The sequence below is a fragment of the Pezoporus wallicus genome, unplaced genomic scaffold, assembly GCF_028554395.1.
Source record: "Pezoporus wallicus isolate ANWC-B61680 ecotype Strahan unplaced genomic scaffold, APGP_CSIRO_Pwel_v1 contig_7011, whole genome shotgun sequence".
Taxonomy (NCBI): domain Eukaryota; kingdom Metazoa; phylum Chordata; class Aves; order Psittaciformes; family Psittacidae; genus Pezoporus; species Pezoporus wallicus.
In genome coordinates, this window is record NW_026638234.1 from 2,230,158 (window position 1) to 2,237,788 (window position 7,631).

A 7,631-nucleotide genomic window follows, 5' to 3' on the forward strand; every position below is an offset into this window, starting at 1 on the left:
AGCGATCTTGTACTGTGGGAGTAAGCTTTTCATTTGCTCAAAATTACTTATTTTGACAATAAAGTGATCATATTATTGGTCAAAAGGGCTGGCAAAACATTCCAATATGTGAAAATCATTTGAACTAAATAGTAGAGACACTTTCAGATGGAACCTGACCTTTAAAAAGCAGCTGTGCTGCACTCAAATTGGAATAGCCAAAAAATAGTTCGCATTCAGACTATGGAACACATAAGAGTGTTCTTGGAACCAAACCAGGAAGGAAATCCCAATCATAACTTAATTATTTTTTACTAGAGGCATACAAAGAGATTGTTGTATTATACTTGCGATTATTGCACAAGTATATATGACAGCACTTCCTAAGCCTCATTTTTCATTTTTTAGGAATAATAGTTTACCCATGAACTCTGGACACTTGTTTCCTGTACAAGTTGGTTAAATTCACATTTTTTGTCTTTTGGGTTTTGGGGGTTGGGTTTTATGGGGTTGAGGGTGTTTGTTTTGGGGGGTTTGGTTGGTTTTTGTAGCTTCATACATGGAACCTGATTTTTTTTTTTCTGATCGGTATACCAAGCAAAATGAAAGTGACGCAAATTTTATATCCCATGATTTGAAATATTTATAGTAAATAATCTAATGGTACACTTCCCATCAAATACCATCTACAAATAGTCTTAAAAAAAAAAAAAGGCATTTAATTTGAATGTAAATTAAAAAGAAAACACTTTTAAAATCTGGTGATTTATATCAAACACTGTTGGGGTCCAAGGCATGGGAATAGCTGTAATAGCCTTGGATTAAGAGCTATTTCCACGTGTGCCCTACTCTTTCAGGGAACCGTAGCAATAAACTGGCATACTGAATAACATAAGAAATCATCGTATTTTAAACTCATGTCATGTGGTATAAATGAGTATGTTAATGTACAATCTGTAACATGCAGGCTTCATTTTGACACTGAACAATTGTTTTTCTGAACTGTTGGGATTGATGGAGTACATTCAGAAATACCTGCTTTTAAAAAATTGTTTCAATAAACTCATCTGTCAAGGAGCTGTTGCAGTGCAACTTGGAACGTTTTATTCCTTTGGGAAGGTGAGAAAGGAAATTATATGTGCACTAGCTGACTCCATTTCAGTATGTCAGAGAGAAAAATTGTTCTTGGTGGGGGTTTAGAGTGAACAAAAGCAACCCTAACCAGTCTATAACTGGCTTTAGACTGGAAATCATGTTTGTTCACTCTGTACTGCCTCTCTGGGAAGAAGGCTTGTAATGAGTATTTCTTCCACTCTTTCTCTGACTGTTGTCCAGTTTTGAACCATCGGCCATCATCTCAAACTTTGATTTTCTTCTAATAGTAGAAAATAGAATCTTCTAATAGAATCGTAGAACCATAGAATCATAGAATAGTTAGGGTTGGAAAGGACCTTAAGATCATCCAATTCCAACCCCCCCTACTATGGGCAGGGACACCTCACACTAAACCATGTCACCCAAGGCTCTGTCCAACCCGGCCTTGAACACCACCAGGGATGGAGCATTCACAGCTTCCTTGGGCAACCCATTCCAGTGCCTCACCAGCCTCACTCACAGTAAAGAATTTCCTCCTTACATCCAATCTAAACTTCCCCTGTTTAAGTTTTAACCCGCTACCCCTCTTCCTGTCACTACAGTCCCTAATGAAGAGTCCCTCCCCAGCATCCTTACAGGCCCCCTTCAGATACTGGAAGCTGCTATGAGGTCTCCACGCAGCCTTCTCTTCTCCAGGCTGAACAGCCCCAACTTCCTCAGCCTGTCTTCATACAGGAGGTGCTCCAGTCCCCTGATCATCCTCGTGGACCTCCTCTGGACTTGTTCCAACAGTTATGTCCTTTTTATGTTGAGGACACTGGAACTGAACACAGTACTCCAAGTGAGGTCTCACGAGAGCAGAGTAGAGGGGCAGGATCCACCTTCCTCAACCTGCTGGTCACTTTTGTTTTGATGTAGGTAACTAACTATAAGACGTAGGTGCAGGTTTTCAACTGCATTTGCCATTTCAGTGGATGTGCACACTACTAATGGGGGTCCAGACTAGCAGAGCAGCAAAGCTCTATGTATTTATTATTAAAAATACAGGTATTTTGCTCCAATTTGGATTGTGACTAGGACTGCAGGGGAGGGAATGAAGAGTGTATTTTCCTTGTAACCTCCTTACAAATTATAGCTACAGAGAATCTTTTTTCAAGATAGCCTGTAGTCATTTTCCTAATTAACTGCTGCAGAAGACCAGTTATTCATATTACACTGAACCTCTGGTGTCTAAGCTCCTCATGCTTGAGGCATGGGCACCTTCCTATGCCTACATAATGTCACATTTGGAGAACAGCAACATGAAGAAAGTTGCAGCAAAGTATACTTGGGGGTGATAAGTAATCTAACTTCTCATTTTGGGCCATGCAGTGCCTTTCCCACGTATAAATAGTTAAAATTGTGCAGGCACATAAAGGCATTATGTAAATAATGTTACCTGGTTTTATTTATAAACAAAGTAACCACTTTCACTTCTATCACTTCACCTGTATCTCACTTATTGATGAAAACTAAATGCTAGTAGCAAACTGGTTATGCTTTGGGTAATGTTCTTTAAACATGAGGTAGCTGCTTGATTGAGGCGTAATCTGAGGACAACTGCTTTAATGTTATTCTCCCAGTTTGCCACGTGTATCTCACTGTTCACTATCAAAATTAACAAATGATTATACCATGTTAAGAGACCAGTGTCCTAGATGATGATGAAACCCCATGTGAGAAGGTACTAACACATTAAGTGACATGGCAATCTTATTTCTGCTCGGAACTCTTCAGGGACTCTTGAGAAAGTCTAATAACCCCTTTAGTAGTTAGCATTGCTTCAGAAAAGGGAAGATGTACAACAAAGTTGCATATAAAACTGCCAGCCATTGACATTTTTATGTACAGGGTAATTATTACAGAATTATTACAGTTAATTATTACAATTATTTTATTATAGATTTATGTATTACTACAGTTATTACAGAATTACCTTTTCCCTAAAGGTTGCTAGAAGCAATGGGAAAACCTTGTCCTTTACTATAAAGGAAAACAAAATGAGATCTGAAATGTGAAATGGAGAAGTTGGAGGGAAAATTGTGCAGATTCAGGGAGATGCATGATTCCTCTTTCTCCTCCTTTCGCATACATCTCGTTTTCAGCAAAAGTTTGCTAATCAGTGGCTCTGCTTTCACTTCTCTCTAATTTACTCTTCAAAAAAGGGTTGTTTTTTGGTTTTTTTTTTTGAAAGAACCCTAAATATATATCCACTGAGGAGGAGATATGCACCTGCAGTTTTGTTGTAGTGTATACAGCATTGGTACTGTAACTTGGTGAGGTTTGTTTTAGAAGGCTGACCTCTCCTCTTAAGCATGGTGGTTCTTAAAAGCAGTACCCCTGTCACCTTAGTTTTATTAGTTGCCTAGTGAAAATTAAATGTCCTGTGATTAATGCTCCACAAGGAAACGCCACCATCCGTGACCCGTCCAGTCAGCTTCACTTGTGAAGGCAGAAGCAAATTCCTGCAGGAGTTAGCAGTGACACGTATGGAAAACAGGACTTCTGAGGAGGCTTCAAAAATGGTTGCCGCGAGGAAGGAACATGGATGTGGTTTTGTGAGGCGCTTGCACACAACCAGCTCTGATGGATCAGAGTTGAGCGGTTTTGTCCTGCGTGTGGTACTCAAACATAAAACTTTTGTGGCCTTACAATTGTTAGTTGAATTAGTCTGTCTGCACTGTGAAATAATACAGGATGGTTTGTCCAAGAGTACTTGATTTCTGTACATAAGTAAAATTCTTGCCCTAAATATGCAGAAATAAATGAATGGGGATAAAATAACTGCATGCAGTCCAGCCTTATAAATAAGGGTCTGCAGTTTAAAGCTCTGCTCCAAATGATGACTTAAGCATGAGGTTTTGTTTAAATACATGAACTGCCCCACTGACTCCGCTTATGTTACTTTCATGCTTTCTGTGCATAGTTAAATCTTTCCACAGAGCAGAGACCTGGAGCAAAGCACAGATCTCCAAGAGCACAGCACAAATCTCCAAGATTTGGTGTAGTATTTTTCTTACATGCTTAAGCACAAATTTTGTGCCCTAGATTTCATGCAAGTTCCTGAGTACTGTCTGTTTACCTTCTTAAGACTTTTGTGATACCTAGCTAACAGAAAACATTCAGCAGGATGTTTTAAATAGGCTCTGCTCAGAAGCCCAGTGAAGTAGGCTGCAGCCAGATGCCCACCCAGATGCTCTCCCACTCCCCTCCTCAACAGCACAGTCTGAGAAAAGAGGATGAAAAAGCCCATGGATCAAAATAAAGATGGGGAGATCACTTAACAATTAACATCATGGGAAACAGACTTGATTTAGGGAATTAACTTACTGGAAATAAAAATAGATCTGGGTGTCGAGAAACAGTTAACACACCTTTCCTTCCCACCTCTTTATCCCAGGCTAAACTTCACTCCTTCATTCCCAATTTCTCTACCTCTTCCCTGCTCCCTGACCTCCAGTTACAGAAGTATGCCTCAGCATTTCCATATATTTAAGATTGGTGAGATTCTGAAATTCAGTTGGCAGTCATTTTTATTACACAAAATTGAAGAAAAAAATAAGCTTTGTTTGTAATATGCTGTTATGCAGTGTATTATATTGGCTATTTATTAGAATCAAATATTCTCATTTTCCATTACCTTCTAAACAGCAGCATTTTCTGAAGTTAATAATAGCTTTCTCAAAGCTCCCACTATTTGATAGCAATACATTTTTTACATTCTTAGCTGATGTAAACTGATACTGGTGAATGAAGACTTGGACATGAGCCTGCAATGCGTGCTTGCAGGCCAGATAGCCTGTTGTATCTGGGGCTGTGTAACAAGAACCGTGGCCAGGAGGTAGAGGGGGGTGATTCTCCCTGTCTGATGCACTCCATGACACCTCACCTGGAGTATGGTGTTCAGCTCTGGGGTCCCCACAGAGAAGACACAGTCCAGAGGAGGGCCTCTTATTTGGGAAGGCTGGATCACCTCTCCTGTGAAGAAAGGCTGAGAGAGTTGGACTTGTTCAGCCCGGAGAAGGCTCTAGGGAGACCTTATAGCAGTCTTCCAGTACCTTAAAGGGGCCTACATGGAAGCCGGAGAGGGACTTTTTAAAGGGCAGGTAGGGACAGGATAAGGGGGAATGGCTTTAAACTGAAAGAGGGTAGATTAGATATTGAGATTAGATATTAGGAAGAAATTCTTTATTGTGAGTGGTGGTAAGACACTGGCACAGGTTGCCCGGAGAAGCTGTTGCTGCCCCATCCCTGGCAATGTTCAAGGTCAGGTTGGATGTGGCTTTGAGCAACCTGGTCCAACCTCCATGGCAGGGGATTGGAACTAGATAAGCTTTCAGGTCCCTTCCAACCCAAACAATTCTGTGATTCCATTAGTATTTTCAATTGATGCACTTCACTGACATTTTGAAAGTCACTAACAAATAATGGAGTAGTCCATTTTCAACTGCATAATAATGATTAGCTACCAGGGAAAAAAAAAATTACCTGGAGGCAAAATATATTTCATAATAAAACAGTCACATATGTCACCTTAATGTATTTTATCTGCTGAAAAAAAAGTGAACAAACTTACACATCATTCGTTTTTCACTCCAAGTATGTATCATAATTTTAGCCTTGGGTGTGTCTTGTAAAACAACCTTTAAATTGTTGTCCCTGCTAGTGATCTTTAAGCATCGATAAAAGCAGGACACACTTGCTTTACTTCCACACCATCCATGTTGTCCTTCTTTTATTTTTACATTCTCAAGAGTAAAGTTTCATGAGTTTCTCTTTGATGCTGTGCTAAAGGTAGTTCATTTACATGTCAGCATCTACCATGAGCAAGTAAGAAATAGCATAAGCTGTAATAAACTGTTAGTAATTATCCATTCCAGTAATTTCAAACCCCATGAAACTTAGTGTTTTTAAATATCATACCTTTATTTATCTATAGAACATTTTCACAGGACTCATCATAATGCATACAGGAAATTGGCCAGTTAAAGTCTCTAAAGATCACTTACATTGTATTTTACCTCACAAAGATTTGCTCTGTGTTCTCTCCCATCAGTGTATTCCGCTCAGTTGGTACTTAGCCTATGGTAGATAGGTGGGATAAGACCATATTTAAATATCAAAAGATTATGTATACAATCTACTGTTTCTTTAGAATAGACCAGAGCTATTCAGGGAATATATATCAAACATAACTTTCTGTGCTTCAATATAAATTTTATAAGAAACAGAAAAGGTCTTTTTGTTTTTAATTTTTACCCTTTGCAATGGGTATTGATCTCAGAGGAGAACATAGTAGGAAGAAGTGCTACAACCTGAAATCAAAGGCAGCCCAGCTCTTGCCTCAGGAGGTAGCTATACTTGTCACACTTGCCCTCATGCATATTCTTTGTTCTAATTATAGTCTCAGTGAAGAGAGTATCTCCACAGTATTTCAGATTTTGTTTTTTTCTACTTCAGCTCTCCACTCCAGCTGCCATCCTGGCCCCAGCACTATCTGAAGTGAAGCAAGATCCACTTCTCCCTTGACTTTAATATGTAGCTCCCAAATCTGCCTTTCGTTGTCTCCTCAGCAGCCTGTAATGTATCACCAACACGACGCAGCAAAGCTCCTGTGAAGCGGTACTCCTCCTCCACTTGCAGCCTGCACAGGCTGAATGGAAATTTCCAAAGAGATGCTGACGGTCTGTCCCTAAAACTTTGGAAGCCCGTTAAGCAGAGGCAGGCGTTAGCCATGACTCCGTGCTCCCACCTGACCCGAGGCACTCGGTGAGCACCTGTACACATGGGTTCTATGCCCACTGCACATTCTGCACAGTGAGGGCTTCAGTTCGCATTACTCCTTGTGAGCCCAACCCCAAGTTTGCTGTCCCTGCTGCACCTGTAATAAATACACAACCGGGACTGTTCTAACAGAGCCTGACCGACCATCCGTAGCACATCTGCAAACTCTGAAGCTGTCAACCTAGCACTGCCATGAGACTGCGCAAAAGGACAGGTTCGTCCTGAGCTTTCTTTTCCTACCCTTCGTAAGAGGTCAGGGTTTCTCACGCGGAACTCCACCCTGACAGCACGGATTACCGAAGGCTCAATGCTCCGGTTCAATGTGCCCCTCACAGAACCTACACGAGGGAACCGGGGTCTGCCAAAGCCTGAGCTAGCCCGAAGCCGCCGCTCCCGCAGGCCAGCACCCCTTCCACAGCAACCGCTTAATAGCCGCCCTCACGCCCGACTCGCCCCCCCCCGCCTCAGGTCTCCCCACAGCCTCCGCCGGCGCCGCCGCCACCTCCGCACGCCCTCTACCGACTTCCGGTGGCGGGAGGCGCAATGCGGAAGGGACGGCGAGTCCGGAGCGGAAGTCAGTGCTCGCCGGCTCCCGCGGCAGGGAGCGGAGCGGGCTGCCGTCGGCGGCAGGTGGCGCGGCCGGTGAGGGAGGCGCTGGTACCGCTGCGGCTGAGAGGGGGTGAGGGGAGGCTGAGGAGCGGTGGGGTGGCGGACGTGCGGCGGCGCTTGTCAGT